This window comes from Sorghum bicolor, chromosome 1 (assembly GCF_000003195.3).
Source record: "Sorghum bicolor cultivar BTx623 chromosome 1, Sorghum_bicolor_NCBIv3, whole genome shotgun sequence".
Lineage (NCBI taxonomy): Eukaryota > Viridiplantae > Streptophyta > Magnoliopsida > Poales > Poaceae > Sorghum > Sorghum bicolor.
In genome coordinates this window covers 53,437,418-53,453,407 of record NC_012870.2, presented here as the reverse complement: position 1 = coordinate 53,453,407, position 15,990 = coordinate 53,437,418, and positions in this window count along the sequence as shown.

The window sequence follows — 15,990 nt, the reverse complement described above, 5'->3', positions numbered from 1 at the left end:
GAAGAATAATTAAACTGGTACCATTGAGCTAAAGTTAAAAATCTTTTAGAAGGTGACCACAATACTATTTTCATATTTAGTGGCTAATGCCAAACATAGAAAATCTTGTATTTTCCGTTCGAGCAAGAGGATGGTATAATATTACATGACATAAACCTCAAAAAGTATATTACAAAATACTATGATAAGTTGTTTGGTGCATCGAAGAACAACTCGGTGTCGACAGGCGAGTCGTATCGTGATGATATTCCTCAAGTTTCAACTTTAGAAAATGAGATGTTAGTAGCACTGTTTTTTGAGGACGAGGTAAGAGAGGCAATTTTCTAGATGAATCATTACACAAACCCTAGTCCATATGGCCTCCCATTGTTTTATCAAGTTTTTTGAATGTAATAAAAGATCACTTGATGTCAAAGATTGTAGAATTCCATAAGGGTAACCTTTGAAGCATCGATTTTGGAACCATAGTCTTACTACCAAAAAGTAGTGATGTGAAGCAAATTGAATTGTGCATCTTGATATGTGTTTTCATTGTGAGCTTTAAGATTTTACCAAAGTAGTCGCTAGTAGAGTTGTAAAAGTTGCTCAACGAACAATTAGACTTTGCAAACAACATTTCTACCTAGGAGATATTTAATGGAGTATCTGACTATTCTTCATGAAATGCTACATGAATTGCATAAAAACATAATGGAGTGACTTTGAAGATTGATTTGAGAAATCTAGTCTACTTTTGGTAGTAACGTTAAGAATGCCCAACAAGCATTTTTGGCGCCGTTATCAGAATTAGAAAACTAAGTCTACTTTTGGTAGTAACATTAAGAATGCCCAACACAGCGCATAAGAATGCCCGAGGGGCTGCGCTTGTACATCTCTCCGTCGAGGAGGAAGAAAGTCTTGGCACGCCGAGCTACACGCCGTGCCTCAGTTTGGTCTGGGGGCAAGCTGCCGTCGACAAGGCACTGCAGCAGTGCGTAGCGCCAGTCCGGCAAGTCGTCAGGTGCGGGAGGCTCGGACTCAATGTCCATGGCCTCTAGCTCAGGATCCGCGGTGGACTCGGGGTCAAGACCCGATTTAACCGGGGGTGGATCCGAGCCCCCGTCATCTTTATAGTCGACGGAAGGCTTGTAGAGGTCGCTGACAAAGACATCCGGGGGGACCGTGGCCCGCTCGGATGCCATTTTGGCGAGCGCGTCGGCGGCCTCATTGTATTTCCTCAACACGTGGTTAAGCTCGAGGCCGTCGAATTTTTCCTCCAGGCGTCGGACTGTCTTGCAATACGCGTCCATCTTGAGATCATGGCAACTGAACTCTTTCATGACTTGGTCGATGATGAGCCTGGAGTCGCCTCGAACGTCGAGCCGTTTGATCCCAAGCTCGATCGTGATGTGGAGACCGTTGACAAGGGCCTCAAACTCCGCCGCATTGTTCGAGGCGGGAAAGTGGAGTCAGATTGCGTATCGCATCCTCACCCCGAGGGGTGAGATGAAGACGAGGCCTGCGCCAGCCCCAGTTTTCATCAGGGACCCGTCAAAGTATAAGGTCCAGCATTCAGACTCGATTTGTGGTGGAGGGAGTTGGGTTCCTGTCCACTCACCCATGAGCTCTATAGCCCACTTAGCAATTCTGCCATTAGCCTCTCGGTTTTGAACCACCTCTCCCAGGGCGAAAGATGATACTACCGAGATCGGATGAGACTCAAAGTAATGGCGGAGTTTGCGTCGGGCTAAGACTACCGCGTAGAGTAGTTTCTGAATTTGGGGGTATCGGGTCTTCGTATCGGATAGTACCTCGCTAACGAAGTACACCGGTCTTTGGACCGGTAGGGCGTGCCCTTCTTCCTTTCTTTCGACCACGATAGCTACGCTGGCCACCTGGTCGGTAGCTGCGACGTAGTGGAGCAATGGTTCGCCCTCGGCGGGGGGCACCAAAATGGGAGGGTTGGTGAGCAAGGCCTTGAGCTTGTCAAGGGCTTCCTGGGCCTCAAGGGTCCAGGAAAAATACTCAGACTTTCTAAGTAACCTATACAAAGGTAGTCCCTTCTCCCCGAGGCGGGAGATGAAGCGACTGAGAGATGCTAGACATCCCATGATCCTCTATACTCCCTTTAGGTTACGAATTGGGCCCATATTTGCAATGGCCGAGACCTTCTCGGGGTTGGCCTCGATCCCTCGCTCAGACACTATGAACCCGAGGAGCATGCCTCGGGGGACCCCGAAAACACATTTTTCGGGGTTCAGTCTGATCCCCTTAGCTCTGAGGCATCGGAATGTCTCATCTAGGTCGGCCACGAGGCCGCTCGCCTTCCTGGACTTGACTACAATGTCGTCCACGTAAGCCTCTACCGTTCTGCCTATGAGGTCTCCGAAGACCTGGAGCATACATCGCTGGTATGTAGCCCCTGCGTTCTTAAGGCCGAAAGGCATGGTTGCGTAACAAAACATTCCGAAAGGGGTGATGAAAGAAGTCGCGAGCTGGTCGGACTCCTTCATCATGATTTGGTGGTATCCGAAATAAGCATCAAGGAAAGACAAAGTCTCACACCCCGCAGTAGAGTCAACTATCTCGTCGATACGAGGTAATGGAAAAGGATTCTTAGGACATGCTTTATTTAAACTAGTATAGTCTACACACATCCTCCACTTCCCATTTTTCTTTTTGACTAGTACAAGGTTAGCTAACCACTCGGGATGGAATACCTCCTTGATGAATCCGGCCGCTAGCAACTTGTGGATCTCCTCCCCGATGACCCGACGCTTCTCCTCGTCGAATCGGCGCAGGCGTTGCTTCACGGGCTTGGAGCCGGCTCGGATGTCCAAGGAGTGCTCAGCGACTTCCCTCGGTATACCTGGCATGTCCGAGGGACTCCACGCAAACACATCGGTGTTTGCGCGGAGAAAGTCGACAAGCACTGCTTCCTATTTGGGGTCGAGGCTTGAGCTAATCCTTAACGCCTTGCCCTCAGAGGCCTCGGGGTCGAGGAAGACGAGCTTGGTCTCCTCCGCCGGCTCGAAGCTCCCGGCGTGACGCTTGGGGTCGGGGATGTCCTGGTCGCCATCACCGAGGCTAGTGATGATGGACAGGGACTCAGTCAGAGCCTCGGCCTGCTCAATGCACTCGACATCGCACTGGTAGGCGTGTTGGCTCGTTGTGCTGATGGTGATGATGCCGTTCGGACCTGGTTGTTTGAGCTTGAGGTAGGTGTAGTTGGGGATGGCCATGAACTTGGCGTAGCATGGTCGTCCCAGGATGGCGTGGTAGGTTCCTAGGAACCCGACCACGTTGAAGGTGAGGACCTCCCGTCTGAAGTTGTCGTGAGTCCCGAAGCAGACGGGCAGGTCGATCTACCCAAGGGGATGGGTACGATGTCCTGGCACCACTCCGTGGAATGGCGATGCATCATTCCTTAGCTGAGACTTGCTGATCCCCATGAGGGCCAAAGTCTCGGCATAAAGAATGTTGGGGCTGCTGCCTCCATCCATCAACACCTTGGAGAGATGAGTCTCGGCGATGATGGGATCGACGATCAGTCGGTAGCACCCGGGGTTGGGGATCCGATTAGGGTGATCCTACCGATCGAACGTGATTGCGCTCTCTGACCATTTGAGGTATGAGGGCGCGGCTATGCTGACTGCGCAAACCTCTCGAAGCTCGCGCTTCCTTTGACTCGCGGTGAGGTGAGCCACGCGTCCCCTAAAGATCAAGAGGCAGTTCTTGACCTTGGGGAAGCCTTCTCCCTGGGCGTCGTCGTCCTTGGGGGGCTCTTCAGTGCCCTCCTTGGCTATGATATCGGTATAGTACCGACGCAGGACGGTGCGCTCCTCGAGAGTGTGCTTGGTTGGTCCCTTGTGATAGGGGCATGGCTTCTTCAACATCTCGTCGAAGAGGAAGAGGCCGGCAGGGGCCCGCATGGGGTTCTTGCGATCCGCCGCAGCGACCAGGTTATCGTCCGACCAACCCTGCTTCCCCTTGCGACCCTTTTTCTTCTTCTTGGGGTCGTGGGAGCCCGAGGCCTCAGTGGTCTCGGCCTTCTGTTTCCCATTGGCTGCGGCATCGGAGAAAATTGCTCCAACTACCTCTTCGCCTGAGGCAAAGTTGGTGGCGATGTTGACCAACTGACTGGTGCTCGTGGGGGTCTTGCGACCGAGCTCGTGTACCAGCTCCTTGCAGGTGGTGCCGGCGACGATGGCCCCGATGACATCAGAGTCTGTGATGTTGGAGAGCTCGGTGCACTGCTTGGAGAATCATCTGATGAAGTCTCGGAGAGACTCATCGGGCTTCTGCCGATAGCTCCTGAGGTCCCAGGAATTTCTAGGACGCACGTATGTGCCCTGGAAGTTCCTGACGAAGATCCTGACTAGGTCGGCCCAGCCGTGGATCATACGCTCAAGAAGATGCTCGAGCCACGCTCTGGCCGAATCGGCCAAGTGCAGTGGCAAGTTGCGGATGATGAGCAGGTCATCATCCGCTCCACCTAGTTGGCACGCTAGGCGGTAGTCCGCTAGCCAGAGCTTAGGGTTGGTTTCCACTGAGTACTTGGTGAGGTTAGCGGGCTGTCAGAACCGGGCCAGGAACTTGGCCCTGTGGATGGCCTCCCTGAAGACGCGGGGGCCGGAGGCTCCGGCGACGTGCTACGATCATGGTCGGGGTCGTACCTCCCGCCTCGGCGCGGTCGGTAGCACCGAGACTAGGCCTCGTCCCTGTCACGTCGTGTGGCCTCGAGAGTGGCCCGGGCGTCCACGTTGGTCCCGACGCGCTCGTGGACAGATGGGGCTTTGCCGCCCCCTTGCGGGTTAGGGGGCGGCGGGCCCTGTACCGTTGGCGCTTTGTTAGGGGGTTGATCCCCTGGGCGTCTCGTACCGTGGGACTGTGATGTAGAACTTTCTGCGTTTTGTACCACGGCCTGCTCCAGGAGGACACGTAGCCCCTGGCGCACCCTCTGCCCCTCGAGAGTCGATGGCTCGGGCATCGCTCTAAGGAGGAGTGCGGCAGCCATCACGTTCTGGTTGGCCGTGCTGAAGACTAGGGGATTGTCCCCTCCTTCGTCCTCGATGATGCGGTGGTTGACGTCCCGGGCACGGCGTCTATCCTCACCTCCGTCCCTGCGGGCAGACTGGTCTTGCACTAGGGTCTCGCGCAGTTGACGGAGGCGCACGCGCTCTTCTTCGAGCCTGGCCTCAAGCTCGTTGAGCTGCTCGAGGTCAGGGCGTCGACCTTTTGCGGGGGCTGATGCGGCCCCGCATGCTCCAGGGTGGTTCCCGGGAGTCGTGTTGGGAGGTGGAGTTGCGTCCCTCCGCTCAAAGGGCCCTGCACCCCCTTGGGCATTAGGGGGCGCCCCTCCAACCTCGAGGTTGAAGCACTCTCGCGACGGATCGTAGCTGCCATCGTCGGAGTCGGAGTAGCAGAGGCAGTAATTGCTAACCTCAAGAAAGCGCATGAAAGTTTCCGGGTCGCCGCAACCGGAAAGATCAGCGCCAGCCCATTCATCTTCTCCTGAGGTGGGATCCTCAGGGTATGACAATACCGGTGGTGTAGCGATGAGGTCCAGAGTAGACCTTAGGTGATGCCCTAGAAGTTTCGCGTACGTACTTAGTGAGGTACTCACGGAAGAGGCATAGGTGGCGGCTGTGCTCCTGAACCCAAAAGGGAACTCAGAAGACGTGGCCGTCTTTCCTCCATCCGTGGGTGGAGGGAGATGAGAAGTCGAGGTCCCTGGATCCTTCTTTTGAAGAGGAGGTGGGAGTCGTGCTTTGCCCTTTGATCGGTGCGGAACAGGAGGTCGCGAAGTCCCCCTGTTGGTTCGTGGAGCGGAGCTTGATGCTCCGTGAGCCCTTCCTCTAGCGCCTGGTGGGCCAGAGGAATGGACAATCCGGTGAGGGATATGCGAGGGGAGGGCCGGACGTTCCCTTGCCTCAGCGGTTGGGTCAGAGATTCTAGACCTCTGACGCCCGCGCCGGGCTCCCCCTGCATGATGGCCCGAGCGCTGTGGGGGTATAAACCCCTATACCCTTACGGCTAGACTTGGGCCAGGAGACTTGGCCCATTACGAGACAAGCTCAAAGCTTGATCTGACAGCTTGGAGTTTCGCGCAAGGGAACAAGCCGTGAAGATCAAGCAGGATTCTAGTCGGTTAGAATAGGAATTGATATCGAACTATCTATGACAATTGTAACCGACTAGGATTAGTTTCCAGATCTGTAACCTTGCCCTCCGGACTATATAAGGAGGGGCAAGGGACCCCCCTAGGACACGATTATTCTCTCAACACAATCCAATACAATCAGACGCAGGACGTAGGTATTACGCCCACACGGCGGCCGAACCTGGATAAAAACCTTGTCTGTGTCTTGCGTCACCATCAAGTTCGTAGCTTGCGCACCGTCTACCGATAAACTACTACCGTGGGTATACCCCAAGGTAGACTGCCGACCAGCTTTCGTCGACAGTGGCGCGCCAGGTAGGGGGTGTGCGTACAGTTCTCCCGACGAACAAGATGGCCATCATCCCCGACTTCGCGGCCATGGCGGGCGACTTCATGTTTACCGTCAGCTTCAACAACTTCACCGCCATGACCACGGAGGAGGTGTAGATCCGATCTGCGCCAACCACTTCTTCATCGACGTCGGCGGCGGCTTCAACCACGCTGGCTACGACTCCGACTACTCCAGCAACGTCTCCGACCACGCCGACAACGCGTCACCCGCTTCCCTGCTACAAAGGGAGGCAGATCGACAACACCGACCTGCTCGGGCCATCGACCAAATTGTTTAGCCTACTTGCTCTGACCACCAGTCGCAATAATAATCGCCGCGAAGAACAACGCTATGACAACAGCGACCACCGTCATGACAAGTCGAAAAGCTCGAAGGCCGGACAATTTTATCGTCACCGACCAGACTTTCATCCAAAGATAAGTACACTTCTAATATCTTATTTATTTTTGGCATAATATTTTTAATATTATTATTCTTCAAAACAACTTTTTTAGCCGACTAGTTTTTTCTCCTACACGAGCTTTCCAGAAGCCGGTACTGTCTCCGACTCCTCCCTACACGTGCACGAGATCCGCCCTCTGCGTTCCGGGTGGTCGGCAGTAGCTCTCTGACGTGGCTGACAATCCTACGCGTGCCTAGGTTCCGCACCTCATGCTGATTGTTGGCTAGACCAGAGCTGGTACAAGCTCTAGGATGAATTAACTACTCGTGCTAATTTTATAATAAAAAATCTAAAACTTATCTCAGTGCTGATTTTTTATCTAGAGTTTATTTATACATCATGTACTACCTATTTTCTCTATATTTATTTTTCAGGAGTTTGGCCCAGTCGACAAGCTACGCTCAGGGACTCGTCGACTATTCCCTACGCTGTGCCCGGGGACTGCTCCGACCACCGAGCACGTTTACGTTCCCAACCACGCTCAGGGACTTGTCGACTACTCTCTATGCTGTGCTCGAAGACTGTGCCGACCACCGAGCACGTTTACGTTCCCAACCACGCTCGGCGACTTGTCCACCGGTCCCTACGCCGTGCTCGGGGACTGTGCCGACCACCGAGCACTATACGCTCAGGGACTGGTCGACCAGCTCACCAATTTAAGAGCTTGGGGACTGCACCGACCACCGAGCACTATACGCTCGGGGACTGGTCGACCAACCCACCAATTTGAGAATTCGGGGACTATACCGACCACCGAGCGTTATATGCTCGGGGACTGGTCGATTAGTCTATTCAATTGCAGACGAGCATGATATGCTCGGGGACTGGTAAATTCAATTTTTTAGACCTTGCTACAAGGCTCATACTTCGCCTTCCAGCAAGCTCGGGGACTACATCGGTACGATGCATCTGGCGATCCATCTCAGTTTCAGAATTTCTTTGAGGACTTTTCTTTTGACCCTGGCACCACGTGCCTACGTCACCTACTACCAGGCTCGGGGACTAAGTGGCCACACTTCACCTTGCGGTAAATATGCTTGCTTTTTGAAAGACTATACTTTTCAGAAAAGTAAAGTGGGCACACTTCACGAGGAAAGAAATTTTTTTTTGATTAAGAGCACCATGCATTCTTCAAACAACCTGCTTCTTCGATGTCAATGTTGATCAAATATGTTTAGATTTGGTCAAAATACCATCGCAACTGTCTGGGTGAATTTCATGCTGATTGAAGATGTCAAAATTTCATTGGTCGAAGAAGCTCAAGATGGCGTGTTACTTCACAATACATGGTGCTCGGGGACTAGCTGTGGGGGTATAAACCCCTATACCCTTACGGCTAGACTTGGGCCAGGAGACTTGGCCCATTACGAGACAAGCTCAAAGCTTGATCTGACAGCTTGGAGTTTCGCGCAAGGGAACAAGCCGTGAAGATCAAGCAGGATTCTAGTCGGTTAGAATAGGAATTGATATCGAACTATCTATGACAATTGTAACCGACTAGGATTAGTTTCCAGATCTGTAACCTTGCCCTCCGGACTATATAAGGAGGGGCAAGGGACCCCCCTAGGACACGATTATTCTCTCAACACAATCCAATACAATCAGACGCAGGACGTAGGTATTACGCCCACACGGCGGCCGAACCTGGATAAAAACCTTGTCTGTGTCTTGCGTCACCATCAAGTTCGTAGCTTGCGCACCGTCTACCGATAAACTACTACCGTGGGTATACCCCAAGGTAGACTGCCGACCAGCTTTCGTCGACAAGCGCCTCCCACGCACTGGCTGTGGTGGGATCGGCTCGAGGCGGGGCTCGACGTTGTCACGTGGTGGAAGGAGGACCATGTCATAGCCAGAGCCAAGCGACATGAACTCCAAACATCCAAACTTCATGATGGTGCCGAGGCGGAGTGGGCGGAATCCGTCTACCATTCGGGCTTTCCCCAATGGGGAGAGGAAAGTGCAATGCAGAAGGCCTCTACCTGGCGCACCAACTATAAGCGTCTAGACTCATCGTCTAGGCACTTGAAAGGTCCTTGTTTAGTTTTGGTAATTGAGTGACAACTTAGGTGGACTAATAGTGTTTATGTGAGATACACAGGAGATTAGTCCACAGGTGATTATGTGGTGATGGAGGAGCTCATTGCATATGAGACATGACATGGAGTCATGTGACCAAGGTGGAGAAGATCAAGATGAGGCTTGGCTTGATGGACCGGTTGCAAGAGTGAAGGGCAAGTCAGAGGCTTTGAAGCGAGGGACCGCGTGTGACGGTGAAGCTTGAGCAAGACTTGGCGCCGATGGACCAAGGCAACGGTGAAGAGCAAGTGAGGTCAAGATCGATGAACCAATACGGTCACGTGATGATATGAAGTGGATCATATCATTTGGTGATTGGTTGGTGCATGTGTTGCATCAACATTGGAGGAGATGGAATGGAAAGTGCAAGGCAAAGGTATAACCTAGGGCATTTCCATTTCACCGGTCATAGGTGTGTAGAGAAGTTTATGACCGGATTTAGGATAGATGGCCGTACTATCAAGAGCGGCAAACTTGTTTACATATCAGTCATCTAGTGCCACTTGAGTGATCTAACTTTGCATACGTGTTAGGATCGAATGGCGTGGCAAGTTGAGAGGCTAACTCCCTTGGAAAAATGTTTGTGAAAATGCTAACACACGTGCAAAAGTGTGGAGACACTTTGGTGTTGGCACATGGAAGCAAGGGAAGAAGTTGGAGATCTTTTCGTGCAGCGCGTTCAGGCCGGACGCGTCTGGTATGAGGTCGGACGCGTCCGAGTTGAGGCTCCGGATGCGGAAACAGTTTTCACGTAGAGTCTGGTGTGCCTCGTCTGGTGAGTTCGTTTCTCGGTGAAACTCACTGAGTTTGCGTCCGGTGTGGCGACCGATGTTGGCTCAAGTTTGCGACGCTCCCTGAGTTTGGGTCCGGTGCACACCGGACGCGTCCGGTGTGACACCGGACGCGTCCGGTATTTCAAAAGTGAGAGTCCGGTGCCCTGTCAGTGTCAGAGGCAACGGCTACTTTCTTAACGATCAAGAGCACCGGACGCTGGTCTGGTCAATACCGGACGCATCCGGTGTGAACTAGGATGCGTCCTGTGTGGTCGACTTTTGCGCAGTGAAGGGTAACAGCTAGTTTAGTCCTTGGGGCTATAAATAGAAGTGGTGGCTGGCCTTGGCCGGTGCTGAGCACCCTTGGGACTTAGTGTCCATGCTTGGGGAGTGCTAGTGAAGCCTCTAACTCATATATGCTTGATAGTGATCATCCGATTATGTGAGTGAGCGATTCTAGTGCGTTGCATTGAGAGATTGCATCGAGTGGCACTAGATGTTCGTGTTGCAACCCGGTGGTGCTTGTTACTCTTGGAGGTTGCCACCTCCTAGATGGCTTGGTGGCTTGTGAGTCCGTCGAAGCACGCAAGGAGATTGTGCGATGCTTCGGAGAAGAGATTGTGAGGGGTACGGTGCTCACCCCGCGGGGATCGCGAAGAGCAACTCTAGTTGAGCGAGACGTGAAGAGCAACAAGTGGTCCGGCCGGGTCAAGTGCTTGAACTTGTGGTAAGCACTCCACGTGGGAGAGTGTGACTTGTGAGTCACCACTAGCAAGAGGACCGGCGGCAACCTTGGAGCTTGTCTCAACGGGGATGTAGCTTGGTAGCAACCAAATGAACCTCGGGAGAAAATCATCGTGTCAACATTGTCCTTCCCGTTGGTTTGCAAATCCCTAACACAAGCTTGTTCTTACATTTATATACTTGTGCTTGTGTAGTTGCTCTTGTAATTAGTTAGCTTGTGTAGCTTTCTAGTTACCTTCTTGCTTGCGTAGCTAGAAGTAGTTCCCTTGCGTGACTAATTTGGTTTGTGTAACCTTGTTAGTCACTTTGCTTAGTTTGTGTAGCTAAGTAAGTTGTGCTCTCTAATTTGGCATTAGTTGCCTTGTTATTGAGCTTGCTAGTGAGCTTAGGCTTTGTGCGCTTTGCCTCACTAGTTTGAGTAGGAGCTCCCCCGGTTTGCAAAGTAGTAGTTGCATTGGTTTGTGTGACCTTGCTCCTAGAATTGATTAGGTGAGCTCTTGCTAAGGTAGCACCTTGCTTGCTTGTTTAGGATCTTTTCAAGGTGCTAGAGAACTTAGATAGAGGGGTGTAGTCTTGGCTAGACCGATAGTTTTAATTCCGCATTTGTTTCGGTTAGCCGGCGTAGTAAATTTTAGAAAGGACTATTCACCCCCCCCTCTAGTCCGCCATCTCGACCCTTCAGCACTAACGAGTATAAGTCTGCTTGCCTACCTAAACCCGGATGGTGATGCAAGTGGAACACAGAGATTTATACTGGTTCGGGCTAAGGATCCCTAAGTCCAGTGTGAGATCGGGGTCTGTATTGCCTTGCCCCCTAAAGTTCTTGTAGTAGGGGTATACAAGCGGATCGCGATAGAGGGCTAGATCCCAGGTCTCGACTTTGTGTAGTGGACAGAGCGCTATTTGCTACTCTAGAGTATGTGTGGTCTTGCCTTGAGTTCTTATGTTGTGAGCTTGTGTTGGATGTGTGCTCTGCTTCCCCTTTTATAGTCTCAAGGGGACACAAGGTTTTTGCATGTGTGACCGGTGATCTTCTTCTGGTAAATGGTAAAGTCACAGTCCCGACCCTGTAGAGGCTTGCCCATCCCATCCTTAGGGCATGGCTGTTAGCATGGTTGCTCCTGTGGAGGGTTACCGAGCCCTATTGAGATTGTGGGGGTCGGGTCGGTGATACTGCTGCATGTCATGTAACAGTAGGAAAAGACAGCCAAAGTGACACTGGTTAATCTCCCCCATGCCTCTTTTACTGTGAGGCTGTACTCCACAGTGAAAGAGGTAAGGCTGCACAGTGAAAGAGGTAAGGCTATAGTGGTCGGGGTGGTTGGAACAGTTGCTGCCATGCCCTACCGCAGTATGGGATCACAGCGCACGTCATGTCGAGGGTACGGTCATCGTGCGTTGGAAGCCTGGCTCCAAGACGGGGGCTCGGGCGAGGCGGTGTTGGCGCCCGAGCCCAAGAGGGGTCGGGCGAGGTGGAACTTGCGCCCGAGGCCAAGGGGTCGGTCGAGGCGGAACCCGCACCTGAGCCCTGGTGATCACGGGTGGTTTGCTTTATCTCCTCTTTTCGATTTTTATTTCTCTGATTTGGGTATCCCTTTTTATGGTACCCAACAGCGTTATATTTTAAAAAGGTGCAAGTTTTAAGACTTGCTATCCCGTAAGGGAACAACATAGAGCTCTCAATTATTTAGCACAACCAACAAGCACAAATATATATTTTGAATAAGAAGGCGGTTTACAACATAGTAATGGAGGAAATAAGCGTACTACAATACGGTTTATCTACTTTGGGGGTTGAACAAAAGTGAAGTAAACTTCACTTCCCCAAGACAAAAGGGAGGAACTAGGTGATACTAATCTTCAACTTCTTCGGACGGAACGGCTTCATTCCCTTGGTGCTGAGGTGGATCATGCTTCTGGCATCTGTGGTTCTTCCTTTGGACTAAGAGGTGGGTCACCATCTTCTTTTGGTGGTGGCTGGGTGAGGAGGGGAAATCCTTCTTCCTTAGTGGACTCCAACTCTAAAGCTTCATGAGAGGCTTCTGTGGGTGGGGGAGCTGATGGCCCTTCTATGTCCATCTTTCTTTTGGTTTTTAGGGACATGATTGGGATTCCTTTTAGGATTATGGGCTCTTGGTCTTCCACTGCTAACATCCTTCTTTTGATCCTGGTGATAAGGTAGGCATCCTTCAACTCCTGAGCATGGCGGTCTTCAGCTGCCTTCAAGACTTCAGCAATGGTAGTTTCACGGCTCTCGGCTGCAGCTGCTTGGGCCTGAGCTTCCGCAAGCTGCACATGGAGCTTTCTATGATCTGGCTTCCTCCGCACGATGGATGCACTTCCTTAACTCCGAGGCCTGCTCATCATATTGCTTATCTAGAGCAAGTAGGTATGTGGTCATGAATACAACAGTTGGGTCATCTTCAAGTGAGTAACGTCCTTGCAAGAGCTCCATGTGGGTCCTCCAAACTGGTCGGTCTTTTTCGTCGGGTGGAAAGAACCTCATGGGTGTACGGGTGATGGGCTTCTTGTAGATCTGGCATAGGTACCTCAAGGCCTTGCGGGCGACGGCTTGATATGTATCTGCAAACCGAAATCCAATCGCAGTCATACTCCAAGCTTCGGCTATGTTAGGAAAGTCCTCACTTTTCCCAATATAGACGATAACTTCACACCGCTCGGTCTCATGCTATTATATTCTCTGCCTTCATATTCTGGGCGATCCTTGATTCCAAGTTTCTATATTGGGAAAGCCTTCTACACTTAGACAGTAACTGTTGGTCCAAACTCCTTCTGCCATCTGAGAGACATAGATGAGAGTAAATATTTTTTTTCAAATAGAGGGAAGAGGGTAAGAACTTTTGTAAAATACGTTTATTTAGTAAAATACTGGTCCAGAAAAGCCTAAGGTCGCGTCCTACAGCCAACTACGGCTTTGATACCACCTGAAGCGCCCTGGTAAACCAGAAACTCAAATGTGATACAATACTAGTCCTAGGAGGCTAGTAACACATTTATTACATCAGATAAGTTTCAGCGTAGTAGTCTCGATAAGCGTGGACAATGAAGGCACGCTATAATAATAAGACACAAAAATACAACATAGGTCCAAAGGACCCAGAAACAAACGATATCACAACTGAACATCTGACATGTCCCAATGCCACAGGCTTAGTTGGGTGCAGACACGACCTTACTCGAACGCCACTTTGGGATCGAAGTCCGGATCTTCCTCTGTTTAATAAAGCAAGAGTGAGTACAAAGTACTCAGCAAATCCAACCTTACCCTATGGAAGGGGATAACAATATATATGCGTATGGATAAATCAAGGATGAGGCTTAGTTTTATTTGCATAAAGCTATCTTTTTATACATGCAAGGTTTCATTTCACAAATACTGTTGTAAAAGACCTCTTTTTCCATATATGATAGTATTCGTGAAAATGGGGGTTTGATCACAATTTTAAGTGTTGTTGAACCCTTTTTCCCACAACACAATGGCAGTCAACCATTTATTTCCAAAATCACACTCACTCTCATGTTTTCACTCATCCCAGCCCATCTAGTTGTTGAAACCAAACCATAACCCGTCCGAGACCGTGGACACGGCTATCCAGATAGATTTACACTATGCAGAGGTTGTACACTTTTCCCTCAAGTAGGATACCATAACTTACACCGACGTGCAAGCACAGATCCATCAAAGTCATTACCCTCCATAGCTAAGTAATGGCGCTCACCACGGGAACACTAAGGCCATATCTCATGATACCACAATAATTCACAGAGCTCTTTATATTTTATATATTTTCACCATTTCACATACATCTCTTAGTGTCCCGTTGCACACCTGCCTCTAGGTGATTGCCATACTAACTAAAGGGATTTAGACTAAGCCTTTCCTATGCAAGGCGAGTGGTTGTACGATAAATGAGTTAGGCAAGATGAATCATCAACTCAGTCCTTAATCGAGACAAGGCGGATATCTTCACGCTTAACCCGACAAGGTATAAGCCACAACACCAGGGCATCCCAAAAGAGATCTCATCCGCCCCATCTCCATAGTAATCATATCTATAACTTGTTCATTAACCCTTTCACAATACCCATAATTTATTTTCACCACTCACACCTTTTACTTTTAAAATCATTATATTTAAAAAAATATAGCGATGAGTATCCAGGATGAGTAACAAGTCCTAAGCATACTAAATAATAATATTTCTGTCATAGCATATTATTTGTTCCTAGGTTCGAACAAGACAATTACCGGGTAATATCAATTCGAGGATGACTATTCACCAGGTTTTAACTAAGCAGCGAAAATACTTCGTACATATATCGTACATGCAATATTTAAAACGGCTTCTACGGGTTGTGTTTAAAAATAGGAAAGGGAATCGGTTAGACTTGCCTCCGTCGGCGTCCTCGGCAAACTTTTGCTGACAGTCCGGATCCTCGGCGTCAAACTCGCGGTACTCGTCTCCAACGTCCGCGTTCTCTGGCTCGTTCACTCCGTCAGCTAAAATACGCGACGACCGACACGAGCAACAAGCACAGATAAATAATCACATAAATTCAAATGAGCTCCAAAAAATCATGAAATTAATATGGGAGGTAGATCATGATTTTAGATGAATTTAGGAAAAAGAATTATTGAAATCAGAGTTAGCATGTGGTATTTGTGAAATGACCGAAATTTAATCATGCGAAAAAGGCTAACGATGATTAAAAAATGCATGCTTCACGAGTTGAATTTTGGCTGGTAGTACATGTTGCATGCATGTACTGAAATTAATGCTTATAGCCCACACACGCATGGGAAAAGAGAAATTAGCACGAATCATTAGAGCTCTCTGTATGTCATGGTTTAGTTCGTGGAGTTCTTGGCAGTGAATCGGTATAGACAAATACAAGGAGAGATACCAAGAAAATACTATAGAAAGACAGAGAAGAGCAATGAGATGCTCATGAGCTGCTCACCTCGTCTTGCGACGACAATCGAGCTCGGCTTGTGCGTATGGCCGTATACGGTATACGCGAAGTGAGAGCGAGTAAGCGAGTGAGTGAACGTGTTTCTCCGGGTGGTGAGAGTGAGCACCCGGGAGAACCTTTTATAGGCTAGAGTGCTCAACTATTTGCCATTAAAGACGATACTGTAGCGCATGGTCGGTGCCTAATTGTATGCGAAGGACGATGTCACATTTGCATGCACGGTGCATGCAAAAGGACGGTGCCTAATCACCGTGTCCTTGCATGCAAGTGCATGCAAATGGACGGTGGCATATCCTGCATGCATGCATGAGATATATATTCGTGTAGGTGCACTGCTATGTTTTCTTGCATGTAAGCTTGCTGGTACTCGCTGTTATTTGTGTGCGAAAAATATGGAAGGTGTCCAGTTGTGTGTTGCGACTTGCTATCTTTTTGTACAGCAAGAGAGGAGCGGGAAAAAGGC